This window comes from Peromyscus californicus, unplaced genomic scaffold, assembly GCF_007827085.1.
Source record: "Peromyscus californicus insignis strain IS unplaced genomic scaffold, ASM782708v3 Scaffold_10__1_contigs__length_136768540, whole genome shotgun sequence".
Classification (NCBI taxonomy): Eukaryota; Metazoa; Chordata; class Mammalia; order Rodentia; family Cricetidae; genus Peromyscus; species Peromyscus californicus.
In genome coordinates this window covers 2,545,272-2,558,898 of record NW_026294391.1, presented here as the reverse complement: position 1 = coordinate 2,558,898, position 13,627 = coordinate 2,545,272, and positions in this window count along the sequence as shown.

The window sequence follows — 13,627 nt, the reverse complement described above, 5'->3', positions numbered from 1 at the left end:
CGTAGTTGAGACTGGTAGACTAGGGGAACTTTTAGAGTTGGACTGAATACATTTTCTCATTATAATATGACTACAAGCCTATGGGGGCCAGGGAGTGGAATGTGGTGGGTGAATGTCCCCTACAGGCTCATAGATTTGAATGCTTCGTCACCAGGAAGTGGCACTATTTGAAAGGACTAGGAGGTGTGGCCTTATTGGAGGAAGTGTGTCACTGGATGTGAGCTTTGAGGTTTCAAAAGCCCATGCCAAGCCAGAGCTTCTCTCTTGCCAGTGGATCATGATTTAACTCTCAACTACTCCAGTACCATTTCTGCCTATGTGCCACCATGCTTCCCACCATGATGATAATGGACTAAACCTCTGAAGGTGGTTCTTATAAAAGAAATGCTTTCTTTTATAACAGTAGCCTTGGTCATGGTGCCCTTCATAGCAATAGAACACTGACTAAGACAGAGGGACATTCAGCTTCCTTAAGTAACAGAGGCACCCCTGGCTTTTGTCTATCTGATCCACTGAAAGATGAACCTGCCTGAGATTTGCACAGTCAGCTCCAACAAACTCATACTGGATCAATAAAAGCAGAGCTTGGGCTGGAGTGTTGGCTAAGAGGTTAAGAGCACTTACTGTTCTTGCAGAGGACTATGGTTCAGTTTCTAGCACTTACATCAGTTGGCTCACAACCATCTGTAACTCCAGTTTCATGATATCCAATGCTTTTTGGCCTCCATGGGCATCTGTATGCACTTGGTGCACATAAACTCACATAGGCACACATACATATACATAAATAAAAATAAATTTTAAAAAAGCAGAGCTGGCAAGACCCAGACAAGATCAGAACCTGGTGACAGCAAAAACACAGGTGAAATCATACCTTTACTGAGAAGGAAATTATCATTCTCTGAAAGGCCAAAGGGTCTTAGAATTCCCGAAGGTCTTTCACCTCTAGTGTGAGAGGTTTGCCACCCATGCTAAGAAGTACTGATCAGCAACCAAGAATCCAGTGCCTAGTGCATGAAGTCCCACGCTTCTGTCCATTCACTAGATTTGCTAAAATTTTGCCAACTCCATTTGGATTTCTGAGTAATGCCTTCTTGCTTAAAAGATACTTCAAAAGATGGCTGATTTGGATCTTTGTTCTTCCTTTTATTTTTTCTTTCTGACAAAATTTCATTTTATCATCTTGGTGATGCTCTAGCTAGTCCAGATAGAAAAACCTATACCTTGGCCCAGTACAACGCCTGCAATTATTTTTAGCCCTTGAGCTCTTTTATCATGAGCAGTCATCTTTAATGGTGGAGTTTGATCATATCATTTTTGCTGCTAAATTGTCTCCATGTTAGATGAATCAGTATTCAGAGTTAGACTAGGCAAAGCAACATGACAAAAAGTCATTTCAGACTATTTAGGAAATGATAATTATTTTCATTTCAGATAGAACAGAACAAATTATAATAATGGTATTTAACAGTGGGTATAATTTTCTGGATTAAAAGAAGTGGCTCTGTGAATATGGTGGAGAAAGTTGAGATGGGAAAGAGGGTTCATTCGTGATGGAACAGTTTTAATGTAAAATAATCATGCTTTTATTACAAGGTAGTCTATGTCCTATGTGCTAAGATACATCCTGTTTTGCTTGAGTTATCCTAGATTGTGAAGGAAGCTTGTGTTCCAGTGCATTATTCAGGAGAGCTCTTTCTGGGGAGCAATAATAGAGGAGAACAGACGGTGTAGTAAAGAAGGCAGGGTAGTATGGAGGCAAGGCACAAACAGATAACAGAGTACCTTTAGTTAGAAGAGAATATACAGGCAGGAGGGCATATACAGGTACGAGGGCATATGCAAGTTGCTGAGCATCTGCTTATGGGAAAGTATGCATAGGAAAAAGAATAAACAGATGGGAAGGCATATGCAAGTGAAAGGGTAAATTCAGGTAAGAGGGCAAAGGCAAACAGAAATATAATATGTAGGTGGGAGAGCTTATGCAGGTGGGAACGCAGAGGCAGATGGGAGGGAAAGCTTACACAAGTGGGAGGACATGAGCAGGTGGGAGGGCTTATGCCAGTGGGAAGGCAGAAGCAGGTGGGAGAGCTTATGCAGGTGGGAAGACATGAGCAGGTGGGAGAGCTTATGCAGGTGGGAGAGCTTATGCAGGTGGGAAGGCAGAGGCAGATGGGAGAGCTTATGCAGGTGGGAAGGCAGAGGCAGATGGGAGAGCTTATGCAGGTGGGAAGACATGAGCAGGTGAAAGTGCTTATGCAGGTGGGAAGGCAGAGGCAGATGGGAGAGCTTATGCAGGTGGGAAGACATGAGCAGGTAAAAGATCTTGTGCAGGTGGAAAGGCAGAGGCAGATGGGAGGGAAAGCTTATGCAGGTGGGAAGACATGAGCAGGTGGGAGGGCTTACACAAGTGGGAAGACATGAGCAGGTGGGAGGGCTTACACAAGTGGGAAGACATGAGCAGGTGGGAGGGCTTACACAAGTGGGAAGACATGAGCAGGTGGGAGGGCTTATGCAGGTGGGAAGGTAAAGGCAAATGGAAGGGCCTATATAGGTAAGAAGGCTAATGGATGTGGGAGAGTTTTTGCAGGTGGGAAGGCAGGAGGAAGTTGTGGGGAACTTATGTAAGTAGGAAAGCATGGGCAGGTGGCAGGGCACATAAAGCCTTTGTAGATAATGTGTTACTGAACTGGCCATAGCTTCTTAATAACAACATCCAACTGGTTCACAGTGACATGGATAGCTTTCAGAGATACAACCCAGAGAAACTCATCCATCCTCTCTTATTTATCAAAGTCATCACCACAGAATATTGTTTTCTACCACACTCAGAGGAGCTGATGGAGAACATGGTACCTCTATTGGTGAAGCTAAGAGGATTGATTTAAAGAAACCTTGGAATAAATTTAATTGATGTATCATTTTATTTTCAGAACCTTCCACATGTGCTCTGCCCATCAGTGATCAAAGGACATCACAATGACAGAAGTCAGCAATGTAAGAGTGATTTGGCAAAAATAGAAGACATCTGCCCTAGCCACAATCCTTGTTGACCATCACCTTACTATTTCATGCAATAGCACAAGAGGATAATATTAAGGTAATGTTTTCACTGCTGGAAAACACTCTGTTGTTGCCCATCTGTTCCCTGAATCCCAAAGTCAGTGCAGCTAATGTTTTCCTCTCCCCCAGGCTGCTTTTCTGTCTTTGTCCATTGGTACAGAATTCAGTCATGGAGAAGAAGAGAGCTATGAATTTCAATGCACAACAGTTATGATTACATTCTGTTATATTATTTGATATACTATGTAAAAGAGGGAAGATGAGAGAAAGGAAAAGAGAGAGGGAGTGGGAGAAAGTTGTGATTTTAGACATACTCTGTAGTAACTACAATTCTCACGTTGACTTAGGAAACAAACTCCATTAAGGCCAATTCCCAAGGGCACAGGGAATAATTCCACTGTGGGTATGGTGGTTTAAAATAAAATGGCCCCCAAAGGGAGTGGCACTATTAGGAAGTGTAGCCTTGTTGAAGGAAGTGTGTTACTGTAGGCGTGGACTTTGAGGTCTCCTATGCTCACGTTACTCCAATTGAGAGTCAACTTCCTGTTGCCTGCATGTCAACATTATAGCAACTCCTTCTCCAGCACCATGTCTGCTTGCATGCTGCCATGCTCCCTGTCATGATGATAATGGACTAAACCTCTAAAACTCTAAGGCCCCACCTCAATTAAATATTTTCCTTTATAAGAGTTGCCGTGGTCACAGTGTCTCTTCACAATAATAGAAACCTAAGACAGTGGGTAACAGGATTATTTCTTATGATGGAGGAAAGTTGTGTGAGGGAATAATGGGAAGACAGAATTAGAATGCAAAGGAAATGATAGCCCTTGTGAATATTTCATATACAAATCCCACCAGCATTCTCAAAAGCAGAGTTCTAAAAATGTTTGAGTCAATAGCATTAACTTGGGAATAAATGTTAATTTGGTCTTTCAGAGTTATTATCATGCAGCATAATATTCTTGTAGATAATCACATTCTATCTAGTGTTTGTGAGGTCACCATATAATCAGTCTGAGTATTTAAGGTGAAAATGTACTACTAATAATTATGTTGGAACAAAGGCATAAATCAGTACTCTCCTAGGAAAACTAGAACACATGGCACCCTAGATATATGTTTTAAAAATGTATGTCTTTTTTGGTAGGCATCCTTTGAGACAACCATCAGAAATAGCCTTTCAAAGAATTTCTGTTGTGAAGTCCTATAGAAAGAGATACATTTATTGAATTTTCCTAACTAAAAACGTGTCCTACTTGGATAGTAGGGAGGAGCTTTATTCCTTTGCTAACGACTGTGTAAGGAACAAAACTTCCAGAACAAATGTAAAAAAAGGAAAATGCTGTCAAGTGACAAGAATTTATGACTAAATGTTCTGATGGTACCATTCCAAATGGTTAGTGAGGGTGGCATTTCTTCTCTCCATTCCCCAATTCCCTGGACTAAGATAATTGTCATATCAACCACAGCACTGGCTGGTTGTAGTTGAGAACACTATGAAGTACTGTTTGAGATTCTTCTTCGGAACTGAAGAACTCATTCCTGTAGCTACTGAGAGTGCCAGAGCCTAGCTCTCAGTTAGCCACTTTCAAAGATGGCCTTGGGTAAAAAATAAAATAAAAAATAAAATAAATAAATCCCTTCATTCAAGACCAAACCAGGTCAACCATAGCACCTAAGTCTGAACAATTTAAGGAATATGAAGACTTGGTTCCTTGCCATCCCAATACCAGAAGTCCCTTACAGATCAATAGAGGACTCTGTTGGAACCAGACTACAAGTTCTCCCTCTCCAGATGTTGCTGTCCTCTCCTCTCCACAGGTATTGATCCAAAAAGAATGTCCACTAAACACCTTTATGCTGATTTCCACCTCCGGATCTGATCCCTAATGACTCTCAACTGAGGCAATCTTTAGTTTGAATATTAGTGTATTAGAAAAAAGTTCAGGATCACAAAGAAAGAGACCCCACTTCTACTGAAGTGCCTGGACAAAGCAAACTTTATTTTATAATTTAATTTAATTTTACATATCAGCCACGGATTCCCTTGTTCTCCACCCTCCCGCTCCCCCCGCACCTTCCCCCAGCCCAACCCCATTCCCATCTCCTCCAGGGCAAAGACTCCCCTGTGAATTGAGTTCAACCTGGTAGATTTAGTCCAGGTAGGTCCAGTCCCCTCCTCCCAGGCTGAGCCAAGTGTCCCTGTATAAGCCCCAGCATTTGGGTTTTATTCTAAGGTGGTGAATCTTTTCCCCATTGGCTGGTGTCTGACATCACAATCTTATTCAATCATATAATCTGAAAAAAAGATGGTATGCAGGAAATGGAGAAGAAAGAGAAAAAGAGTCACTATTCAAGGCCATCAAATTCCTGAAGCAGGAGGCCTTTATACAAAGATTTTACTGGATATGGAGAGGATTAAAACATTTCATGTACATAAAATTCATACAGGGTAAAGGGGGGTTGAATTATTTATCATAAACACAAGTTTTATAGTATTTGATGGAAAATACTCATTTAATGCCTCTTGCAGTCTAACATTTGACCCATTTAAGCCTTAAATCCCCAGTAAAAGTGTTCCAGTGTTTTTTATAGCTCACAGGTGTACTTTCTAAGAATGTTCTACATGAAGAGGCTGAAGTGTCTGCTCTTAAAGCTGCCACCTTTGAGAATAGATGTTTAAGGAGTAAGAACAGAGATATATGTACACCTTTAACAAGAAAATCAAACCTAGTATGTATCAAACTGAACTTCAGCAAGAATTGTTTTCAGTTTGGAAGCCACTTAACTTAGAACTGTAGCAGATTACTGAGGGCCTCCTGCTAGTCTCTTCCTAAGACAGACACTGTCCTATTCTGGACAGGTACTTGGTGCCCTGCACAGGGCCATGAAGAGAAGAGGTATGCAGTATATGTTTGGTGAGTGAGTGAATGTTTGCCAGTATGGAAAGATGGACTAATTCACACAGTGGCCCAGGGCAGTACTTCAGCTCTCTAGAACGGCAAGTGACCACTCAAGAGGAGGAAACTGGAGGAATAAGAAGGGTCAAGGAAATGAAGGAGATCTAGAAGCTCCATAAAGAGGAAATCAAAGACAAAAACAAAAAAACAAAAAAATCAAGACAGCTCCCTAAGAAAGATCCCTGGATCTTTTCTGCTCCTTAGTCACTTTTCAAGCTATCACCTCTGTTCAGCAAATTATAGGCCACATTTATTGCCTGTAGGTCCTGTGGATAGCAAGCTTCATCTATAGAAGTTAAACCTGAAAAAAAGCAAAGTGGGCAGTCACAGGTCCCATGAACTGCAGTATAGGTTTCTGACACTCAACCCCAAATGCAGAGCAGCTGAAGAACCCATCCGAGTTACGGCACCAATGAAATGAATGATAAGTGGCGCTGGTGGTCACACAATCTGTGCATGTGTGGCGTGGCTCTGTAAGCCCATCTGCACCTTAAATGTTGAGCACTAGGCTGGAGAGGATGATCAGGAAGAGGCACATGAATAGCAACCTTGTTAGAGCACAGTCTCATCTTACAATTCCATAAAACAAAGGCATTGGCAGACACAAAACTGGTTACTTTACAGTATAGTTGTGTGTTCACAGTATAGTTGCTCTGAAGCCAATACTAAGTTTAACAGACTAAAAAACCCAATCAAAATCTATCACAGGAAAGTGAAAAGAACCCTCAGATACTTCTGGCCTTACCTTTTTTTTCCTGGATAAACTATGATTTAATAAAATGACTTCTGAAAGTGATTAAAGCATCAGCTAACAAAATATTTTAAATGATAGTATAAATGGATGGTACTTTCTTAATAATAAAAGCAATTCTTTTTTATTTTTTTGAAGAGAAAAGGCATTTAGAAGAAAAGGTTTTAGGTTATATCAAACTCCCAAATGCCTGATTGGGCTTTTAAATAATAATGGCTGAGAGAAGGAAGCCTCTCCCTCACTATACCTTACTCATCCATGTTAATTATTACACTAGGCTGAACAAACTAACCCCAAGTGCTCAACAGTATTATTAGTAGAATTAGCCCTACTTAAAATCTCTGACTTTTCTCCCAATTATGCCTGATTACAGGAGGAATAAAGCATTCTCTAATGTATGTCTTATAAAATCCACTATAAATGTTAACCACATTTTATCCCATGCATGCAGATATGGAAAAATTATGTATGAGGCTGAAACCAAATAATATGTGTGCACTTTCTTTTAGATTTATTTATTTATTTATTTATTTATTTATTTATTTATTTATATTTTTTGTGTATGAGTTTTTGCCTGCGTGCATGTTATATGCACCATATGTGTACGCATTGCCTACAGAGGTAAGAAGAAAATATCAGGTCTTCTGGAACTGGAGTAACAGGCAGTTGTGAGCTACCTGATGAGGGTGGCAGGAACCTAACCCAGGTCTGCTACAAAAGCAGTAAGTGCCCTGAACTATCTCTTCAGCCCCAGCTGGACATTCCTTACTGAAAATGTTGAGCAATGCTGTATGAGCTTACTCCAGTTTGGCTCCTGGTAAAACTATGTAGGACTGAATATTATGAAGTTAGTCACAGAATATATAAATAGCAACCAACTCCAACTTTCATGGATGCCATAAAATCCTGCCATTATTCAGGATTCACATTGTTACTTAATTTCTAGGGGTACAGGTGTGTTTCAAAAATGTATTTTGAAAGATGCTTGAAATTTACCATCTTTAAAGGAAAATTGTTGACCAAATAATTTACCAGTGAACAGATTCACAGTTCAAATTTAGTAAACCATGAATTAAGCTCTTAATGTTCACAGTTACTTCTAGAATAGTTTAGTTCAACAATGTCATAAGTTCATGATATACCCACATCTTTGTGGTACAACTGTTAGAATTCTGCCCTCGCTCTAGCTGCATGACTGCACATGCGCAGTTCAGGAGTTAAGCAAAGGGTCTTGCATCTTACATTATCAGTGTGTGTTGGTGATCACGTACGCGTGGTGTGGTCATACAATTTGTGCAAGTGTGGCATGGTTCTGTAAGCCCATCTGCACCTTAAAGAGCCATGACTCAGACTCCCCTCTCTCTGTTCTGCTCGGCTTTCTCCCTCCACCATCTTCCCTCTCTCTGCACATGCTTTCCTCCCCAGGCCTGGTTCTATTGTCTCTCCTCCGCTTCCTAATAAAGCTATAAAACTAATACTGGGTTCTGTCGTGACTGTGACCTTTCCATGCATTAACCAGCACTGCCACCAGCACTGTTTACCATTCATTTCATTGGTGCCATACTCAGATTGGTTCTGGGGCTGAGCGTCGGAAACCTATACTGTGGTTCACTGGACCTGTGACTGCCCACTTCGCTTTTTTCATTTGCCCAGCCAGACCTGCACACTACACCCACCAACCAGATTGGTGGGATTTTCCCCTATCTGACCCCCTCTATTTCCCACGCCTGTAGCCTGAGATATATTCTTCATGCTGGACCCCCAGGGTGACCTCAGGCTGCGCAGGCACCAACTCATTCTCTCTCTTGATGAAGAGGTTAATGTTGTTAGACCCCTGGGGGGTCCTCGTGCTGTGTATGCTCCCAGCCCTTACTCCTCTCTTGACAAAAGGCAGAGTAACCCTGTGCTGATTCATAGATCCTTCTCCAACCTCGGGGATACCTGGGACTGGAGTCCGATCCCATTTCTTTATTTCAATTTTTTATTTTTTCTCTCTCAGCTGCAGCCATGGGACACGGGGGCTTCCTTCTCGTGGTTCCATTCCTCCTCTGACAAATGCCTTAAATGTCCCCAGATACCAGTAAATTTGGCAGCATAATATATGCTTCAACCTTGATATTTCACGGGAATTATCTAATTTCTGCCAGCAAATGGACAAATGAAAAGAGTTACCTTATCCCCAAGCTTTCTACTAAAGCTCTGAACCTTTCTCCCTCTCCATTTCTGATTCTTTCTCTGCCATATGCAACCACTTCTACCTATCTGACTTCCACTTCCAGTATCGGGCGGGCCACTTCTGCCCAACCCTGGCTCTCACCTTAACTCAGCTTAACTCCTCCCACTCTTTCTCAAGCTGCCTTGAGAAGCACAGATGGGTCTGAAAGCAGGCTAGGATGCATGCAAATAAGTTTATGATCAGGACCCACATGGGAATCACAGTAATCAGGATGGCTCTTTAGCCAGAGATCAGTTTATACCCTAGCTCCTGGTGGGTCTTCCTAAAGCTGTCATCAACCTAGCAGACATCAAAAAAAATTCAAGACATGGAATAAAATCCACCTCTTGTCTCCCAGAGCTCCCTGTCATTAGGGCTAAAACTTAAGCATCTGGAGAGCAAGGCTCCTGACCCCACAGGCAGAAGTTTCATCTGTGGCATTTAAGGTGTACCAGGGGAGAGATGAAAAAGCCCAAGAACAGAATTGCCAAGTGCTGGCACATGCTGTCCGACTGGCTCCTGAAAGCTGCTGGGTCCCTGTTTTAAGTGTGGGGGGGGAAAGGCCACGCAGGCTAGTGCGTGCCCTGCCAGGCCATCAATTGAGCCTTGTTCAAAGTGCCACCTAGAGAGACAATTGATCAACTGACTGCACCCAGGCACCTAGGGGCATAGGAGCATCAAACTAAGACCTCCAGCAGATCTAGGCTTGGCCACAGGCTCGCTCGCAGGGAACCCAGAACACAGCATGGAAGTGATGCGTTTCCTTCCTTCTAGACACCAGAGCCACTCACCCAGTCCTGGGGAGTTTTGGGGTCTCACCTCTCCTTGTTTCCTTATTGTCAGGGTAGGGAGAACAGCCTTACCCACCTCACCAGATTTAATTGTACTTTCAGGGTTACTTAAAGGAAAAAGATTTTTCCAGCTAAGACAGGAGCTTTCATTTCATTGCTCCTTCCATGTGCCTCACTCCAGACCTGTCAGAAGTGCTTCTCCTCCTCATGCACACAGACAGGGCCCTGCTCTCTGCCTTGTCACTAATTCCAAAAGAATGAGTTCTCACCCCACAAGCTTTTCTCTTCCTGCCTCCCTCTCCTAATTAACTGCTCAGCTAATTGTTACAGGACCATCACAGAGCTGGAGTCCAGGGATCATCAAGTAAGAAACTGTAACAGTTAAAAGGTATTTACACCCCCAGACCCAAAAGTGTCTGAGCTCTGCAAAAACAGACTTTAATATAACCATCTATTATTGTTAAATGCTCTCAACAATTGATCACCTGTGTCTCCTGGATGCTAAACTAGTAAAGGAAACAGGTGCCTTAAAATTATTTGTCTCTGATAAAGCTTATCTCAGGTTAAAAAATTAAAAACATGTTCCAATCTCTCTGTCTCTCTCCTTAACACAAACCAATACAAGCAGAGTAACAAACACTACAATGGTCATCAGCCCAAGACTTTAATTTTCTCATGGCTGCTTCCTCATATGTTCAAAATTTTTGTAAGCTCCAGAAACCAGCTTGAATCCATCTGAACAGGTCATATCTGCTTCAGATAAGTGCAACCCAAATTCCTGATACCAAGACTCCCCTTCCCTCACTCTGGGACCTCCCTGAAGGTAAATTTTTTCCGCTAAGCTTTTCTCTGTCTCACCAGCATCCTATCAGACACAAAAGCAGTCAGAGCGCCAAGCCAAGAAAGATGAACAGCTCCAAGGCATCAGGACAGCCCACCATCTCAGGCTGCCTGTCTACCTCAGAAGGCCCCTTCCCTACCCTCTTAAGAGGCAACTGACGCCCACCAAGTCAGCTGGAAGCGGTTTTTTCCAGGAGAAACCATGCCCCTATTCCTGTTCACTTGCTTTTTTATAATAAGCAAAATGTCAGGAATGTTAGAATTCTGCCCTTGCTTTAGCTGCATGACTGAACACGTGCAGTTCAGGAGCTAAGAAAAGGTTTTGTGTCTTATGTCATCAGTGTACACTGGTGATCACATACATGCGACATGGTCATATAATCTGTGCATACATGGCATGACTCTGTAAGCCCATTTGTGCCTTAAAGAGCCATAACTCAGACCCTACCCTCTCTCTCTGTTCTGCTCTCCCCCCCCCCCCCCCGATCTTCCCTCTCTCTGCACATGCTTTCCTCCCTAGGCCTGGTTCTCTTGTCTCTCCCCCTTCCTTCTAATAAAGCTATAAAACTAATACTGGATTCTGTTGTGACTGTGACCTTTCCATGCGGTAATCAGTGCTGCCACCAGTGCTGCTTATCATTCATTTCAACAACTACTTGTATATTAGCTACTTGAATTCCTATACCTGGGGGTGGGAGGAAATCATGTTAAAAAATCAATAATGAAAGAAAGAATGTAGTGGTAACGCCTGCACTACCACCACCCATTCACCATGTCCAAGCAAGGGGCTGTGGATCAAAAAGCAGAGACAAAAGACAGCGGGTCATTCGCCTCAGCAGAATGCCAAATGCCATTTATTGAAGGAGAGAGGAAGACTTAAATAATACAGGCTTACAGAACAATGGGAGAACCCTGGAGGGCAGAAGTTTGCTTCTGATGTTCTACATTCTTGTATCTAAGCTGTTTACACCAAATGCAGGATACACGAATAAAGAACCTCTGGTGAGCATTCAGAAAGAAGGAAACCAGCAGGGAATCAGCATAGGGAGGACATCTGGTCAAGATCAGCAAGCAAGGCAACAGCTACCCAAAATGGGGGGCCAGGGCCCTACAGGTCCCCTTTTTTACTAAAAAAAATGAGCTTCTGACTTAGGTTGTGTGGGATATCAGCAGGTCACCTTACCCGTCATGGAGACACCTGCCCAGGCCACACAGGCGCTCTGTCTTAGGTTGGTGAGCACCCCCCAGGCATTACCCATCTCTGAATACTCATTATCATACAGGCTCAATCATGTTTGAGCTGCAGAGTTAACTGTTGCCAAAGATCTCAAAGTGGTGCTGGGCTTGCAATCTGTGTGTTTGGCACAGAAAAGACCAACAGAAGTCCTAACCCACACATAGCCAGTAGGCTAAAGGCAATTGAACCATTCCCTTCCTTAACGAGCCTTACTGCAAATTGGAGTCCTCATAAGATGGTATCCCAAAAGCAAGTGGAACTTGAGTTTTATAAATTTTATAACTTTCAAAGCCAATTGAAGTGTATATAACTGCTGAATTAAATTTATTATGCCCAATAGAATGAAAAATTAACTGTGGTAGCTACTTTTGCTGCCAGGGTCTCCATTGTGCTATCTGTAGTAACCAATTATGAAATAGCAATCCCAGAAACAGTAGCAATGGTGGCTGCCACCACTGTAACAGCAAAAATGGCAGCAGCAATGTCAAATTCTCTTCTGGAGCGTGTGAGCACCATCTGTGTCTTACTGCCACGGTCCACCGGCATGGGCACAACTGCAGGAACACGAACCACCAAGGCCCATTTTTCTTGATCCCAGCATGACTTAAGCTGGCAGCTCTGCAAAAGAACAACTAAGAACCACAAAGAAAAAACAGACAGCACACAAGGAGCAGAACTAATGGTCTCATAATGGCTGCATTCAGGCTCACAAATTTTAAGGTATCTTCAAAGGAGGCTAGATGAATTTCAGGAGGCCAATAAATATTGCACAGATCCACTCCTGAAAAGGTAGTTACTACACCAGCTTGAAGAGAATTGTGAAAATGAAAAGGCTTAGCTAGCATGCTGCTGTTAAAAAGTGGAGGTCAGTGACTTTCAGGGTTATCCTTAATCTCCAAGGTTTCTGGGTGACGTGTTCTCAAACATACTTGAAAAAGCAGTTACCATACATTACCTTCTGAAGAATCCAACCACATGGCTACAGTTTCTAGGCTTACATTAATGCTTGCCAAGGCTGGCCATATTGGGCTCTCAATCCCCATTGGCATCAGAAGGGGAGAGTTTTTCATGAAGGCCCAATAGGTCTCTGCCATGTTGGGATTCAGCAGCAGCCACAGGGTGCACACAGTGCTCAGCACCCCAAAGAGGAACCTCATTGTCCTGTGGAAAGACACAAACAGAACCCTGGGCCCACACCAACACTGGATCAGGTCCCCTCCAAGTGCCAGTAGAAAGATCCTTCCATCACACCAGAGGATGATTTGCAACAGGAGCCCTCCAGTGCTTATCTGCAGCAGATACTCCAGCATGATCCACCAATAAAAAATTTAAAATATATAAAACAAGGGAAAGAATAGAATGTGGAGAAGAGAGATGAGCCCCTAGCTCCCCCTTTTTACTTTAACAAAATATGTTTTTAAAGTATGATGGCAGCATTTTACTATAGCCTGTCCTTGAGGATTATAAGGAATACCAGTCTTATTAACTACAGAAAAATCTTGGCAGAATTTTGAAAATCCTGTACTGCTGTAGGCGGGACCATTATCAGTCTTTATGCATTTTGGCACTCCCATATAAGCAAAAGCATGAAGACAATGATTCTTTACATCCTTAACCTTTTCCCCTGAATGGGCAGAAGCAAAAATTAGAGAAGAATATGTATCATAGAAACATGTACATATTGTAATTTTCCAAAGGAAGGCACATGTGTGACGTCCATCTGCCACACATGATTAGGTAAAAGTCCTCAGGGATTAACTCCCAAATGAG